This window comes from Herpailurus yagouaroundi, unplaced genomic scaffold (genome assembly GCF_014898765.1).
Source record: "Herpailurus yagouaroundi ecotype Mexico unplaced genomic scaffold, PumYag 100, whole genome shotgun sequence".
Lineage (NCBI taxonomy): Eukaryota > Metazoa > Chordata > Mammalia > Carnivora > Felidae > Herpailurus > Herpailurus yagouaroundi.
The window spans coordinates 44549803-44567025 of NW_024412391.1; the positions used below are offsets into that span (position 1 = coordinate 44549803).

Here is a 17223-nt window from a genome sequence, read left to right on the forward strand (position 1 = left end):
CTTTGGCTGTGAGCTCTTTAAGAGAGAGGCTCTTGCACGCTGTTTTTGAGCCCAACAAGTGAGTTATGGAATCCCGTAGGAGTCCCTCCTTACCCACAAGTCACTGCTTTTAGCCATGGTGGTCGGCTTTCCAAAATCGCTCAAGTCATAGCCAGGGCAGGATTTTAACTTCCTCTTTAGTCTTGCCAAATGCCCCTTGTTCTCTCATTTTCCGTGATAAGAGGCCGGAGGCTAAAATGGTGGCATATCACCGGTCTGTGGGAAGCGGATTGGCCCATTCAGGAATTCTGTGGTTGTAGTGGAGTGATTGGGACAAGCGTGGTGACATACTCCTAGGGCCAGAATCTCATGGAACCGCCCGGTCGCTACATTGGCACGTGTTCAACCGTGGCAGCTCTGGAAGGCTATCCGGTCCACCTGGGGACCACCTGTTTTCACAGCCCAGTCCCCGGATCACTGAATTCAACTAATGGCAGCCCCTTCTGAAAAGAGTCATCAATTCAAAAAGAAATCTTTGTGTTTGTGTATTTAAAGCCAAGATAATTATTGGCAGTCTCTGCATAACAAATGTAATTTCAATTAGACTCTTTTTCTAAATTAAAAACTATTGCTCGTGTGTAATGAGTATTCCTAGTTTTGTTTTGTCTTGTTTTTTTTTAGTGCATTTTTAATGTTTTTATTCGAGGAACATTAAGAGCATTGAACAAAACACTGTCCAATTACTATATAATGTTAACAAATATGCCGAATCCTTCGTTTCTGTGCGAGTAAGTGAAGCTTGTGGAGCAAGACGGGGCAAGCCTATTATCACCGAGATTTTCAACGCTAAGCTAGATGGGACAATATTTGAAATTGTATGGCTGCAGAATAGATTCTTTGGCTTGAAAGTTGCCAGGAGTTGTCAAATTCTTCTTAATGGCTTACTGTCTCTAACATCTTTTTAAAGTTTATTTTTGAGAGAGAGATCAAGTGGGGCAGAGAGAGAGGGAGACAGAGAAGCCCAGGCAGGCTCCACACTGTCAGCACAGAGCCCACGGGGTGGGGGGGGGGGGGGAATCGAACTCACAGACCGTGAAATCGTGACCTGAGCCCAAATCAAGAGTCAGAGGCTTAACTGACTGAATCACCCAGGCGCCCCAGTATCTCTAACATTTGATAATGTTGTACGTTTCTTATGTTGAAACATTGTTGAAACTTCTACCCATACCTCGGCTATTGGATCAAACTAAAAACCGTATATGGCCTTCTGATAGTATATGAAACGATTGGTTGCAAAGAAAAATTTTGTCGTGGGACGCAGGGTCATTTTGGTACTCTCTGGCAGATTCCAAAAAGATGGAATTGAATAGAAAAATCAAACCAGACATCCTTATCTCCTTGCCTTGCTAACTGGTTTCTGTGGCTTTCACCGCCTGGAAGCTTATCACCAGCACATAGCGTAGCAGTTGGGGCTGTCGTTGTTGATGAAGAGAAGTTTATTTTTGGTGCTGGCATCATGGATAAAACAGCCCAGGAAAAGTGAATATCCGAATATATTCTCTCCATCTGACATTGTATCACTTGCCTCGGGCCTCTCCACAGTGTTGTTTCTTTCTATGTGGCGAGAAGCAATTAAAAAAAAAATCACCTGCTAAAACGGAGCTTGGATGTTGCTTTCCCATTTTCTGTAAGCAGGTTGGCTCTTTTGCCCTTGAGCCTTAAGAAGCGTTGCTGATTGGCTGTTTGTTATTTTTTAATAATATATGGCATGTATCCAAGTAAGCATTCCGATGACCTCGACAATAAAATGTGATTCTTGGCTGCAAGGTCTATGGGGGGATGGCAGGCTGCCAGCCACTCATACATCATTTACAGGTGGCTGTTTCTGACAGGCCGGTGTTAGTTATTGTAAATGAGTGACAGTCCCTATAAGTCACCTGTAAGCCTTACTCCACTGGCCTCGGGCTTCCCGGATGCCCCGGCCCCTTCAGCACACGTGCTCCTCCCTGTCGAAGACCCTCATTCACAGACCCTCCCGTGCACGCTGCTGTCTGCCTGGGCTCATCAGTACGTGGCACTACCTTGTATGTGATTGACGATAATTAGGTTTCAACTGCCTTCTGATGCAGAAATACTATTAGAGCACGGCCAATTCTGGTCCTGTAATCTTGCCTCTGAAAGGGTATTGATTCACTCTTTCACATTTTTAAAAGGTCATGGCAATAATTCCATCTGAACTGTGCTAAGTGAAAATAGTTTGTAGAAATAATATGGTTGCTTCTTCGTTCCATGGTAATTGAAAGCCGCAATGGCTTGTTTCTTTTAGTATATTTTAATTACATGTGTCTCTTCGTCCCATCTTCCCCTGATGGAGTGTTTGTGAAGTTATAAAACAGTCGGCCCTCTGTGTGAAATGTCTTCTGACTTTTGGGCAAAGAGGACTTTTTTGTTTTCCTACTGTGTGAAGTGAGGCCTAACCGAATACTTGGGTCATGTTGCCTTGTTAACGGAAGGCTTAAAAAGGGAAGACGCGATCCTTTTCCCTGGCACTATCACCTGCCTGCCTGTTTCAATGAGAGTAGAGCCCACTGGCCTTGGTAAACAGGATACCAAATTTGCGTGCTTTCCACAAATTTTCATCGTAGCTATACGCGGTCCTTTCTGGGTCGACCGAAAACTATTATTCTCGGTAGTTATCAGCCCATAATCAAATGAATTCGTTGTGAGCGTGCAGAGCTCCGGTAGGGTAACCACCCCGGGCAGGTGACAAGAAACTACGAATGCTGTAGCGTAAATTACTGGGAAACTCAGACTGCAGGTAGAGACTTTTTTCCTATGCTTTGCCGAGGCGAAAGAATTTTAAAGTGCTTGAATCGTGTGTTTCGTGAAAGGGGCCGATCAGACTTTATGCTCTGAGCCACTCTGTGTGTGTCTCCCAGTTAGGGGGTGAGGAGCGGGGGGGAAGCCTCAGCTGTTTCTAATCTCAAAAATGAGCCCGTCATTGTACTTGCAAACTAAGGGGCATATTCTCACCCAGAGCATGGGGATTTACGCACATAATTACCATTAATGCTAATGGCATTTATGTCTGTACAGCCCCGCACATCAAGATTGGAATATATTTCCTTGTCTTCACGCTGTGAAAGTCCATTTAATATCATTCATTTTACAACTTATTTTTTAAGATGATGTCCATATTCTGTCATGGCGTACATATGCCTAGTTAAAAGTAAATGTGGGAAATATTGGGAAGAGATGTGATAGCTAAACTTGTTCGCGTGGATGAAATATGGCTGAACTCAAATCCATTCATACTCTTTAAACACAACGCTCTATTCGGCTTTGAAACTGCTGGCACGCTTTTCATAGTGTTATAAATTTGTCAGCCTAATGGGACGTTTTGTAGATGTTTTCCTTTTTAAGTGCTTTAACAGGAGTAGGTATTCCATTGATCCAAAAATTCAGCTCAGCGTTTCATTTCTTCGAGATGGGAATCATACACTGAATGTCTATCCGAGATTAAGTGGTGGATAGTGCCCTCCATCTCGTCAAGGAAAGGCAATTCACTCCCTGCCGAAGTCTCCTCTCTTCTGGCCTCCGGGAACATCTCAAGAGGGGGGCCTGGTCTGCGGCCGGAGATGTCAGTGGTCATCAGAATTTGAGGTTGTTCCACATCTACATCGATTGTATGATTCTCTTTATACATCAGGCCCAATAGCCTATTGAAAGGCGTCTTCACGTCTATGCTGGCCAAGCAAATTCAGATCCAGGTCTTGATTGATCTGTCCTGGGACTTTGACCATTAAGCGAAAATGATGGATCTGCCTCACCTGTCCCATCTCTGAAACCTTTCTCTTTGAGCTAGCCCGAAGCAAAAGGGTTCCGTGTTTAAAACGGAGACATAAGAATCCGACAGGCATGCTGAAATCCTTCCTGAGAGGTCTCTGTGGGTCTCCTTCAAAGGTATACGGCCTCCTCTGGGGGAAAGAGAAGAGCTTCGTAGCAGATCTCGGAAGGCTGCGCAAAGGAGTGAGGTCACTTCTGAATGGGCTCAAGATGGCCAACTGTGCCCAGCCGGGTGGCCTCAGGCACAGCACTGGACCGGAGTCTGTTTCCTCGTGGATAAGATTGAGCGGGATGAATACTGAGTGTTTTTACTGCCTTGAAATTTTATAACCAGTGCCATGCCGTATTTGGCTTTTATAAACATTAGGATTATGGTGAATTACAATGAATAACCGAAAGGAAACACTGGTGTCCAAGGGGTTAGGCATGCGAGGAGGTGAGACTCCAGAGTATTATTAGATGTCTGGACACAAAATGCTAGTAGAACAGCTACGACGCAGGCCCAGAGCCTATGCCCGAGTCCAGACCACATCCTGATATGTGATTGCTTTGCGTTCGACTTGCCGGCTTGACTCTTACCAGCCTAGTAAGTTCCCCAAGCTGTGCTGTCAATCGCTGTGACGTCCAGCCTCCAGGTGCGGAATGCACTGGGCACCTGGTGAGGAAACGGTTCCCCCTCTCCCATCTTGCCTAGCATGACCTAACCGGCAGGCTTTCCCGTACCAGTCACCAACATTCCCTGGGCATTTTCCTCTTAAGGTCACCGCTTCCTCAGTCACACTGATCACAGAACTCTTGTGATCCAAAAATTCAGCTCCGCGTTTCATTTCTTCGAGCCGGGAATCATACACTGAATGTCTTACCAGAGATTAAGCGGTGGAAGGTGCCCTTCATCTCTTCAAGGAAAGGCAGTGCACTCCCTGCCAAAGTCTACTCTCTTCTGGCCTCTGGGAACATCTCAGGAGCAGGGCGTGGCCCTCCAAATTCCCTGGATTCTCGTAGTGTTTCGGTTTTCTTCTCAGTGCCCTAGAGCCCTGCTTTGTACATCCATGGCCCCTTCCACTCCACACCATTGCAGGTATTTTTGAAAAATTACATGATGCGGCTTTATTACATTATCCTCACGTTTAGAAATAGGGCTTCCTTAGCATTACTTCAACACTTATTGGGCCCCTACTATGTCTCAGCCTTGGGTGAGAGCCTGGGGACAGAGCTGAACGAAACACCGTCCATGACTTCTAGGGCTTGATGAGTTAACATTTGTATAGCATTTGACAATTTCAAAAGACTTTCACATACGTTTTCTTGTGTGCTGTGCACAATGTGGAGCCGATGGTACTCTTATTTCCATTTCAGAGGAAAATGGAGACAGAAAGACTGGATAAGTTGTTCAAGATCCCCTGGTTTAGAAGTATGAGTGTTGCCTCAAACCCAAGTCTTCCGGCCCCACACTCCTTGGTCTTACCTCTCTACCACGCGCCTACTCAGAACGACAACTCAAAACAGAGGTATGCTTGGTAAGCCCTTCTTGGGGTATTCCGTTTTTCTGAGAAGCATCAGACACTGTGAGCGAAAGACTAGAACAAGGGCCATAGTGCTCCAGAGAGGCTGGCAAGCGGTTTGAGCCAAGTCCAAGCCTTGCCTGTTCGAGTCGTGCCTCCTTCAGGTGCTGAGGCAAGGACAGCCCATCCACTCTCGAAGTTTCCAGAATCACAGTTGGGTACTTTTTTGAACTCACACCATTGAAAACTATCAAGGTCAGAACATGATTGAAGAACCTTCTCCCTCTCTCTTAAGTTGCTGCGTTTATATGATATTGTTTTCCACTAAAGAAGGTTCTCTTAAAAATGAGGTTGAGATCCCTAAAGAAATTGCTTCAATCAGCAGCAGGGCTTAATGACTGTTAATGGGAAGTGGAGATAGGATAGTAAGTGTTACTTTGATTAATAAGAGAACTGCAGAGAATTTAAATTGTGCCACTGATGGATTATTTTCTTCAAGCTTGATAAGCACTTCTCATTTGTTCTTAAATTTGGTCAATACTGTTAAAGGCAGCAAAATGAAGTATAATTAATTCTATTACGGCTGCTCAGACCAAGTGTTACTAAGAAACAGATTATGATGCAGGCGACAGCAGAACTCACTGTGTTGACAGTCCGATGCTTTGAATACCTGTCGTTGCTTGCTAGCCTAAAAGAATGAAGAAAATATTTCCGTATCGTGATTTCGAGATACCTAAAACTGTTTTTATCATCTGCACGTGTTCCGCTGACCTAAATCAGGGAGTTATCAATGCAACGACCAGCTGCCACTAAAATGATCCCGCCTTGGAAATATAGAGAGTAAATAAAAGATTGGGATCATATATCAGTTAAAACATTAGGAGCTGGATGCTCATTTTGAATTAATCACTAAGAAAATGAGATATTGATTTGATGTTGAGAGAAAGCTTTACATATTTCCTTTTTTTTCAAAGCTTCTGCCCCATATGATGAGCCACGCTTTTCTTTACCTTTGCTATTAATTTTACTTAGAAGAGTGGACAAACAGATGACATTCAGAGAAAAGATATCTTATTTTAGTAGGCAATTTTATTTACTCTGAGTACTAATGCCGAGCATGGCACGAAATTAGACCCACGACTTCCCTTTTTGTCTGAAAACAGGATTACACCAGCGTTTCCTGAATAGCTTTTTCCCCTCCCTCAACCCTTTTTGAAAATCTATCACTATCTATTTATTTAAAGGACACAAATGACTTTATAAGTCATGCTCAATGTCGTGCCTGAATGTGGATTGATACATACGCAGTCTTACCTCCTGATTTTCAGCTTCTCATTCAGTGATTCTCATCCCTACAGCTCATTCTCCAGGGTATCTCTGGTTAATTCCAGGAGTGCTTCCAAGCCTTAAAATGAAAATAAATTAATTCTACTTCATATTTTTTTTTAAAGGAAATAAGCAATGCGTCAGTCCTGTTTCACAGAAGCCACCAAATAACAGCAGGCTTTTACAACTCCAGAAAGGCTGGGAATCAGACTCCCGCTGCACATGTGTCCTTCTGTTCGCTATTTCTAGTTCCAAGTCTTGCGCTTCTTCCAAAGTGTGTAAAGTCACTGGGTGAGTAATCCTGGATTAACATAAAACCTAAGTGTGGTGGGCTGATAGGGCAGTTGTCAAGTTTCCCTGAAGTTCTACTTCCGTTATTAAAATTGTAAACCTTATCGGGGCGCCTGGGTGGCTCAGTCGGTTAAGCGTCTGACTTCAGCTCAGGTCATGATCTCGCGGTCCGTGAGTTCGAGCCCCGCGTCGGGCTCTGGGCTGATGATGGCCCAGAGCCTGGAGCCTGCTTCCGATTCTGTGTCTCCCTCTCTCTCTGCCCCTCCCCCGTTCATGCTTTGCCTCTCTCTGTCTCAAAAATAAATAAACGTTAAAAAAAAAAATTAAAAAAAAATTGTAAACCTTATCTATTATGAATTGAGGACTAATTCTCCTGCCCCGATGTCCCATAAACATAATTTCTAAAGACGGGAAAATTATAGGAAGTGCATTTTAGACCAGAATGCGAAAGTCAAGCTATTCTAGAAGCCATTGGCGGGAGAGCTTATTTTTGGAGATAGAACACAGCGTCTGAGAAAGAGCCAGCAGCTGTCAGAAGCCCAGGTTCTGGAGCTTCTTATGCTGCTGCAAAGCTCTGAACGACCTTGGATGCGTGAGTCTCTTAATCCCTCTGGGACTAAGTTCTCTCCTCGGTAAGGTGAAGGGTTGGCCCAACTGATCTCCCTCAGCCTTTTCACCCTTGAGAACGCTGGCCTTTCAGTAAAGCTCAAGCCTAGGATATTTAAAGGGTGCTTTTAAAGCTCCAAATGACGTGGTCTGTGCAGATACTAGAATTCCCGCAGTGCCTTAAGCTCACGATCTTCTGGGGCGGGTAATTCACTCTGCAAATGGAAAGTGGCCCCTGCCACGTATCTATGCTAGAGACAGAACGGCTTGTCTCTGCCCTCAAGGCGCTTGCGTGCTAGCGGGGGTGCGGGGCGGCCATAAGCAGGGGTACAAACCCTCCACCCAGTAAGTGGGGTACTTTTTCCAGGAGTGCGTCGAAGAGATGCAAACCAGGAAGTGTTTACGTGATAAAACGGGCTCAGAGACAACTCTCTGGCCAGGGGAAACCAAGGGCGAGAAAACTGACCACCAGAGGAAGGTAAGTGGAAACACGGAAGGGATAATTCAGCCTGCTTGCCTGAGTGATTAAGGCAGAAATAAGCCAGGTACTCCTCTACGTCGGCTCATTGCTTTGTCTGAGCTTCTCTTTTCTATTATATATACTTTCAAAGGGCTCTTGATAATTCAAGGGGTAAACAAAACAGAACAAAACAAAAACAAGCAAAGGAACGATTGTTTCCGTTTCTTTTTACCCAGAGACTCCCAGCCATAACAACTCCAATCATCTTGACTTTGGCTTTCCAGATTGCTGCAGACAATTCAAGTTTAAAAACTTCGAGCTGGACTATTTCCATTCATACCGTATCTCTCAGTTTGCCCGTAGAATTTGGTACAACTTACGACTTTAGAATTACTGTATAATGCTCAGAGGTGTGAAACGCCATTTCGAGTAACGCCTTTCTTCAGTTAATATAGATAAATATTGATGGCAGGCAGCAGTAAAACAAGCCATTAAATTCTTCAGTGCAAGTGTGTCCCACACATTGCTGGAAGCTACAGAAATCGCACCAGGCTCTGAGAAAACCGCTGCATCTGATTAGACGGTGCTCACATACATCCCTGGCTTGCTCCTTCCAAACTGGGAAACAAGGGAGCGCGGGTGAGGCGGGAGAGAGCGCGGGGTGGGGTTGGACTTCCACGGCAGGTCTATTCTCTCCACCCTTTCTTCTCGCTACTACCCTAATGAATTCCTGGGTGAGCCAGAAACCTTTGAAAAATGGCTATCGGTGGCAAATGGGAGCTCTGGTGCCCTGAAAACAAAGCAACTTGAAACCTAAACCAGTAACCCTATAAAAGCAGCTAAAGGTTTGGAGGGGCAGTACCCCCCCCCCTCCTCCACTGCCGTTTCCATTATTTGACTTCAGAGTCTTTGTGGCGATGCGGAACTTGGCCTGGGTCACTTAGATGTGTGGGGGTGGGCGGCTGGCTTCGGGGCCCAGATAACCCGTCTGTTGCTTGATTCCCTGGGATGAAAAATGAAGGAACTGCTTCCTGATTTTGTAACGCCATCCTTAAGGATTGCAGCCCGGTATAGATTTTGAAGCGCCACGGCGTGGGGTATCCTTTCTTCAAGGTGTTTTTAATGGGCTCCGGGTTGTCAAAGACACCACTCTGATAATGAGGCTGAGCCCCGTGTGAGGAGAAAGCTCTGTAATGAGGGAGGAGGACAATTTGTTACAGTTATGTGGTTACTTGGCCATAATATCTTTTTGAGGTTTATTAAATCATATAAAATTTCAATTTACACTGTAATATTCTATAAAAGATGGAGCACACAGAAGTAATAAGTATGACAACATTTCTTTCATTTATGAATCGTATTGTTGATTGTGTTAACACTGCCGCATCCAGCAGCAGGATTATTTATGTTGGGACAGTAATTTTCTATCTCCAATTTAATTGTGTAAAAGTTAATTACAAACTAGAATAAAATGAATGCAGTTATGGAAGGCAGGGAAATGCTGAGATAGGGTGTTATTGGGGGAAAATATTTACTCAGGCTCTTCCTCGTGGAGACCGTTGTTATGGGAACCCAGGGGCTAAGGTGGCTTTGGTTGCATGGAGAGAGGCCCTTGGTTTTATCTACTAGGAAATGAACTGTCTATGTTCCCTATGTTCTCGGTGTTCCCTGTGTTCTCAGTGACCATTCTAGAAGCCCCTTCCTTTCCCAGTGCAGCAGCTGGGGCCCAGACAGGTTACAAAACCTGCCCCAGTCAACCAGCAAGGTCGAGACAGAGTGAAGACTAGAATTCAGGTCTCATGACACCAGGTCAGATGACTTGCACTTAAATGTGGGTGTATATTCGTTTCTGCCTTAAAGAGTGGGGGAGGGGGGCGCCTGGGTGGCGCAGTCGGTTGAGCGTCCGACTTCAGCCAGGTCACGATCTCGCGGTCCGGGAGTTCGAGCCCCGCGTCGGGCTCTGGGCTGGTGGCTCGGAGCCTGGAGCCTGTTTCCGATTCTGTGTCTCCCTCTCTCTCTGCCCCTCCCCTCCCCCGTTCATGCTCTGTCTCTCTCTGTCCCAAAAATAAATAAACGTTGAAAAAAAAAATTAAAAAAAAAAAAAAAGAGTGGGGGAGGGGGTTTAGAAGAGGCAGAAATTTTCTCCAAATTTCACCACAAGGCAATCTGTGCCAGGGGAGAAGGCAACTTGCAATGTAAGTATTCTCCAGTCGGGGACGCTCGCTTTCCCTCTCCCGTTGAACTCTTTTTCCGCGTTGCCATTGGTAACAACCACATTCCTCCGGGAGACTTCCTACCAGAGCAGAAAAGCCAGGTACAACCGTGCAACGGTGGCTCCAGCCAGCCCTGACCCCCAAGAGTGAGAGGAGCACAGGGGAAAGAGACTGGAAGCAAAAGTGAGAGAAGCCTCAGGCCCCGGCCTAGGAAACCCCGGGCCTTCATTGACTTCCCCTGTCACTTCTCCACATGCGCTGTCCCCTGCTCCCCTGGCCTTGCCCAAGAGCCTTTGTGCCTCTCGCTGAGAAGGCGGGTGAGCTCAATGACACCCACTTATTTCCTGCCACATTCGCTCCCCTTTTTCCAGACAGATGATCTCTTCCCCTTCCCGTCCTCACCACCGCACTTGAGCCATTTCGGGGGCCCGTTGAAATATCAAGATTGACTTGCTAGGTGAAAGACTTTTATATTTAGTTTTTAATAGAGCAAAAGTGACTCTAAATTTGTTAATATTCTTTAGGTTACATAGGACAAATTACAGATAAGTGAATCAGTAATGAAATTTGTAATGAGAATTTCTCAAGTATGAAATGTTGGCGCAAGGGAAGTTAATTGCGGGGTTTTACAGCCATTACAGTTTATATCATAAATGCAAAAATGACTAGGGCCATTTAATTACGGTAGGAACACACTAAATTTTTATGGAGTGCCATTTTGTTAAAGAGGTACTCGGAGCATTAAGAGCAAATACAATCCTAACAGTGGGTCCAGGTAGCTTTCACAACATCAAATAAATATGCTATTGCTACAAAATTGTTCCTTAGATACTATAATTGACATGATGACTAATGAGATGGGTTTATTCTCACAGCTTCACATACTCAATTTACAGTGTCGGAAAGTTATTTTTTCTGCCGTCCGTAGACCTAGAAGGAACCGGAAGAATCCCTCTTGGAAAACACTATCTCTGCCGCTTCTCTAATTAACCTTCAAAAATGCATTTTGAAATATAGAAGTTGGTGCCTGGCATAGAAATTGGATTGTCTCAGGAAAAAAAAGACCCAAGTGCTAATTTGTTCCTTATTAAATATCTGCCATGTCAAAATTACAGGCAGCTAATGTTTTGGCGCCTTTCAGCAGGGCGAGGGACAGCTTTTCCTGAGGGCCAGGCACAGTGGGGTGGTTCTGGGTACCATTTACCCCAGAAAACAGTGTTGTCCTCGTTGGCTGCACCCAAGGTCAAGACTCCCTGTCACTCTCCCCTCAACCCCCAGTCCGGCCAGGTCCCTGCAGGGGTCAGATCCCCTGGTCTCTAAGGGAAGGAGGGAATATAACAGGACAGACAGAGAATCCTCATTAGAATCCGTCACTTTGGGGGATGCGTCACCCTCCTCACCTTCTCATTCCAGGCTTCAGGAGCTTCCAGAAGACAAAAGAACATTTCACGGGGAAAAAGAGCTAAATTAACTCTGGACCCCTAAAAGTGATTCAAATTGTTTTGGAAACCCAGAATGGTAGTACTCTCATTATTTTGAAAACCTAGGACAGTTTAATCTCTCTCTATTATCCAGTAAATTCCCAGGGAGGATATTCTTCTAGCCAGTATTCCTTTTTCAAAAGCAAATGAAAGATATATGCGGTTTCCCATGTTTAATCAGTGGAACTGAATTCAGGGACTGTTGGTCTGTTACACCTGCATTCAAAACCCTGCTCTGCCACGTAGTGACCATGATACTCTGAGCCCCTTTGTCCTCGTCTGATAAGCAAGAAAGTAATAATAATACTGATTTTCCAGAGATGTTGTAGGACTCTGATAATTGAGTGAAGAATGTGTAAATATAAAAGCGGGATGTCACATGTTCTTAGCATTATTCACAATAGCCAAGGGACGGAAGCCACAAAGTGTCCACTGACGGATGAATGGATGAACAAAATGTGGTGTCCAGACAATGGCCTTAACAGGAAGGAAATTCTGACACCTGCTGTGTCATGGATGAATCCTGAGGCCCCTATGTTGAGTGAAACGAGCCAGTCACAAAAGGACAAGCGCTCTACGATGCCCCTCGTGTGAAAGACCCAGCAGTCAAAATGTGAGTGGTCAAGTTCATGGACACAAAGGTAGAATGGTGGTTGCCAGAGGAGAATGAGACATCGTTGTTGAATGGGTGCAGAGTTTCAGTTTTGCAAGATGCAAAGAGATCTGGAGATGGTGGTGGTGATGGTTGTACAACAAGGTAAATGTACTTAACGCCAGAAAACCCTGTACTCTTAACAATGGTCACCATGGCAATCTTTATGTTATAGGCATTTGATCACAATTGTTTGTCTGTTTTTGGTGTTTACTTATCTGTCTATCTATCTATCTATCTATCTATCTATCTATCTATCTGTCTATCTATCTGTCTATCTATCTATCTATCTATCTATCTATCTATCTGTCTGTCTATCTATCTATCTGTCTATCTATCTGTCTGTCTGTCTATCTGTCTATCTATCTGTCTATCTATCTATCTATCTATCTGTCTGTCTATCTATCTATCTATCTATCTGTCTACCTATCTGTCTATCTATCTATCTATCTATCTATCATTTATGGACATTTACTTTATTTTAGGTTAGAATCTGTACTATCTTTTCTTGATAGATTGTTTCAGCTTTGGTGCTTCCAGGTTCATTGCTGTCTTCTTTGAACATGTTCTCACCTTTTGGGGGGCATTTTCTTGTTTTCTGGCATTAGAAGATGTTCCAGACTCATCTTGTATTTTCCATGTCCTGGCTCAGAATTGGCCACTTCTCCAAAAGCTCTGATTCTTTTTATTGGCCAGTGCTGTGCAGATACCCAGATAGCTATGTTGTAGGTGTGTTCATTGCTCCTGGGTGGTAATGCCTTTAGGCCTTAATATATATATATGTATATACACACATATATGTATATACATATATACACACATGCATATGTATATACATATATATACACATATATGTGTGTGTATATACATATACATATAAAGAGAGACAGACAAATATATAGATAGATAGATAGATATGAATATGATTTAAAACTAATTATCACAGGGATCATTTTATACTTACCCCTTTTCTTACTTGTAACATCTTTCTTCTATGGTAGAAACTGCTGCTCTCAAATTCTAAGATGAATTTACCTACTTATTAGTTCTATTATCTACATAGATTAGTTCCAGACTTGCTAGCTGATAGTCCTGTGAGAAACATGTTTGCTAACCAGGTCACAGCATTTATGCTGCTTGTCTTTAGCCTTCCAGTAGCCAGTCAGGACACTGTTTTCCACAGTTGTTTAGTTATTTTCTTCCCCATCCCTTTAATGTAGTTGTTCATTCGCAATAGAGCTAGATTTAGTTTTAGTATTGTATTCCATTTGCCCCCCCCCAACACACATCCTGATTGCTTTGAATTATTTATATATTTGGGATATGTGAAGCATTACTTTGACGCGTAAGTCAAACTGTACATAAGATGTACTCATAGAAGGATGGCTCTTTCCTCCTCCCTTCCTCCTCTCTTCTGTTTTCCTCTCCACTCCTGTCCACTCACCTGCTGTAGGTAGTAGCCCATACCCTTCGTTTCTGGCTAACCCTCTCTGCATTTCCTTTGTGCAAATGAGTACATGGCTGGGCATTTTCCCGTATTCTCTCTTTTTACACGAAAGGTGGCATACTCCAAATACTCTTTTGGACTTTACTTTTTTTTCACTGGACATTAGGACATGGAACCTCCACAGTTTTCAAAAAGGAGCGTACGTTTCAAAAGGCTGAGGAGTGCTGGGGCACCTGGGTGGCCCGGTTGCTTAAGCGTCTGATTCTTGATTTCGGCTCAGGTCATGATCTCATGGGCGTGGGATCGAGCCCCATGTTGGGCTCTGTGCTGAGTATGGAGCCTACTTCGGCTCTCTCCTTATCTCTCTGCCCCTTCCTCTCTCACTCTCTGAATAAATAACCAAACAAGTAAATAAACAAACTTCTTTTTATAAGGCTGAGAAGTGCTAAGTAGACTAGACAACCTCCAACCACTTTAAAATAGAAGGACTCTAGCAGAATACTAGAAGGATCTTCTAGTCTAGAAAACTAGTCTAGGAAGACTAAATTGGCCTTGCTTTCGAAGAGCCTACAATGGAATTAAGGAGACAAAATGTGTATTCATGGAAAAAATTGTCAACCTTCTGAAACGAATTGCATCTTCTCAATCCGCCGGGAGAGCAGGTATCAGATAGCGATAATTTTGTCAAAGAAATTCCAGTGGAAAGAGAGCAAAGCCGTAATGATTTGAGCTGAATGCTCTGGGATTTACAGAAATCCAGAGGTTTGGCTGAAACTGATGTAGATTCTGGCTCGTTGCAGGTCATGTGTCACTTAAATGTCTTTAGTCCACTGTGTTAGGTCCCTTATCTCAGTGCTTCTCAGACTTCAGGCGAGCACACAGCTTCCCCCCACCATCTTGTTAAAATGCTGCTTCTGATTCAGTGGGGCTGAGGTGGAGCCTGAGAAGGTGCATTTCTAACAAGCCCCAGGTCATGCTGTTGCTGCTGGGCCACAGACCACACCCGAGTAGCAAGACCTTATGTGGCGTCTAGGACTCAAGTTCCAAGATCCTGCTCCTTCCTTATGGAATCAATATGCTTTCCAAATATGTGAAAAAAAAATCCCAACAAAAAGCTGAATCCCATTTCCAGGCTTTGCATTTTCCTGTTTACTAAACTGTCTGGCATTCCTGATCTAATTGTAAGACAACAACGCGAAAACATTAAAGTAAGTTTACTGATGCATATGATTCATTATAAAACCAAAGCTTTATATTCACTGGAAAGCAGATTCTAAGCCTTCACAGTTACACCTGCTGTGCGAGGCAGATTAGATGGGGGTATTCACCGAGCTGCTCTGATGTGTGCAAGACTGGATTGAAGTTAAAATTACCTCGAGTTAAAATAGCCTCGGTGGATTTTGATTGTGCTTCCATCTAAGTAGGGTTAATTAGGCCTTGGACTTCATGATAGTGATCGGTGTATAACACCTTGCCGACTCTGCAAAAATCCCCTATAACCTGTCTCAGGTTTCCTGAATCGAATTCTCGTTCATGCATATAGAATGCACACGCCGACACACGGGCTCTCCTTGATGTTTTTAAAAATCTTTCATAAAATATGTATGCTGCTAAGTCTAAAGAAGACACGAAGCGTATTTTCACACCAGCTACAGGTTGTCAAAGATTTTTCCGTGGTCAGTGCCAGTGTGTAAGGGTTAGCACACAAATCCTACGGCACACTTGGGAGGTAGTGACTTAATTCAAATGTTCTTGGGAGTGGAGAATATTTGATAGATTTAGCAACAAGCTCTTGCCTAGTACGATATCTACGGTGCCTGGGGCATCTGTTTTTTCATAGAAGTAAGACTTGATTTGACCTTGCTAGATGCCACTTGTGGCTTCTCAAGAAAGGCCACTGATGTCATCCAAGAACTTACGCAGGCTTGAAATCAGGGCATTTTCCCCCCTTCTCCCTTTCCCTCTCTCCCTCCCTCCCTCCCTCCTTCCCTCCGTTTCCCAACCCTCCTGATTACATTTGATTATTTAGCCTGATCGCCTGAGTCTGTGGTTCTGGGGGGGGTTTATTTCCACCCTTCCTTTACTTTCCATTCTCATTGGCCCCTCCCCCTGGCCCTTCTCCTCTCTCATCTGAGGGAATACAACAGCCTCTTCCCTGCCCCTGAGGCCGTAACTTCAGACTCCCCTCTATGCCACTGCTGTCTGAAGAAACTTCCTAAAGCATGGCTCTGATCGTGTCACAGCTGCCCCTTCCAGGGCTTTCCATGGGCCACCAAATTGACAACAGATGTCTCGACGCAGCCTCAGTCCAGCCTTCCCACTTTGCCCTTGTTATGCACCACCTGCACTCTGTGCTCTAGAAGGTATTATTGTTCCTCCAGTGACCACCCCTTCCCCACTTTGAGCCTCTACTCTTACTCTTATCTCCACCTAGGTCCTCACCCCACCGCACCCCAATCTTTGCCTACCACGGTCTCACTTACCTTGTAAAGCCCATCCTTCTTCCACGAAGCCTTTCCTGATCCCACAAAAGGGATCAGATTACCGAGTCCCTCTTTGAGTATGTGGAGCCATCCATGTGTCCTAGACGATGTGTAGGGAGTGGGAGGAATGTGTGTCCCTTCTGGGATGAGCCTGGCGTGAGCCCTCCGTGTTTGTCTCTTCTCCTCTCCTGGGAGACCTCAGTGTTCGAGGTGGGAGCTGCCTCGTTAGCCCATGTCCTCGAGTGATCATAGTGAGCAGAGACCCTAGTTGATCCGCCTTGGACATGCAGCATGACTGAGAAAGCAGCTTTGGTTTTGGTCAACCAGCTTTGGTTTTGAGGTTGTTACCACAGCAAAACCTAGTTCCGGGGGCTGTAAGATCCACCAGCTGGGAATTTTGCCTGTTGACCGGAAATGTCTATGCCACCTCACATAGTGTCTACATGTGATGGGAACTCAGGTATTACTTGTGGGATTAAATTTAACCAAACGGCACCCAGTGTAGAATGACAAGGAAGGCACTGTGGCCTAGTGGTCAGGCGCAAGCCCTCTGGAGTCAGGCTACTACCTCTCAGCTTCATGATTTCGGCCAAGTGACCCCCACACCCTAAGCTTCAATTTCCCCCTCCACGAAGGGGACAATAACTCAACCTCCATTAGAGGTAGAGCCTAGGCTCTTGTGAGGATCAACTATGATAATGCACATACACGCTGTCAGCAGCCAATTAATGTCCGTCGTTGCTAATTTTTTCTGTCTCTGTTACTGCGGTCAGTCTCCCAGTACTACACTGGTATTTCACTACAGGGCAGGGCAAAGAAGAAGTATCTGGAAATCAGGTAACATTAGGATTAGGGTCTCAGCAGCCAGGGACAAGAAGACTCCACGCCGAGGGACCCATGCGGCCCACCCTTGCTGCTGGCTTCCCCCATCTGCCAA

The 17223-nt window shown here is 44.7% G+C and overlaps 1 long non-coding RNA gene across 1 annotated transcript; it reads right to left on the minus strand.

Annotated features, from left to right (window-relative positions):
• Positions 1-5375: 5375 nt before the first annotated feature.
• LOC121028588 (uncharacterized) lies at positions 5376-6811 on the minus strand. The gene is made up of 2 exons (XR_005789326.1): positions 6642-6811; positions 5376-6015 (listed from the first exon to the last, which is right to left on the minus strand). It is a non-coding gene; the product is annotated as an uncharacterized LOC121028588 (long non-coding RNA).
• Between the last annotated feature and the right edge of the window lie 10412 nt (positions 6812-17223).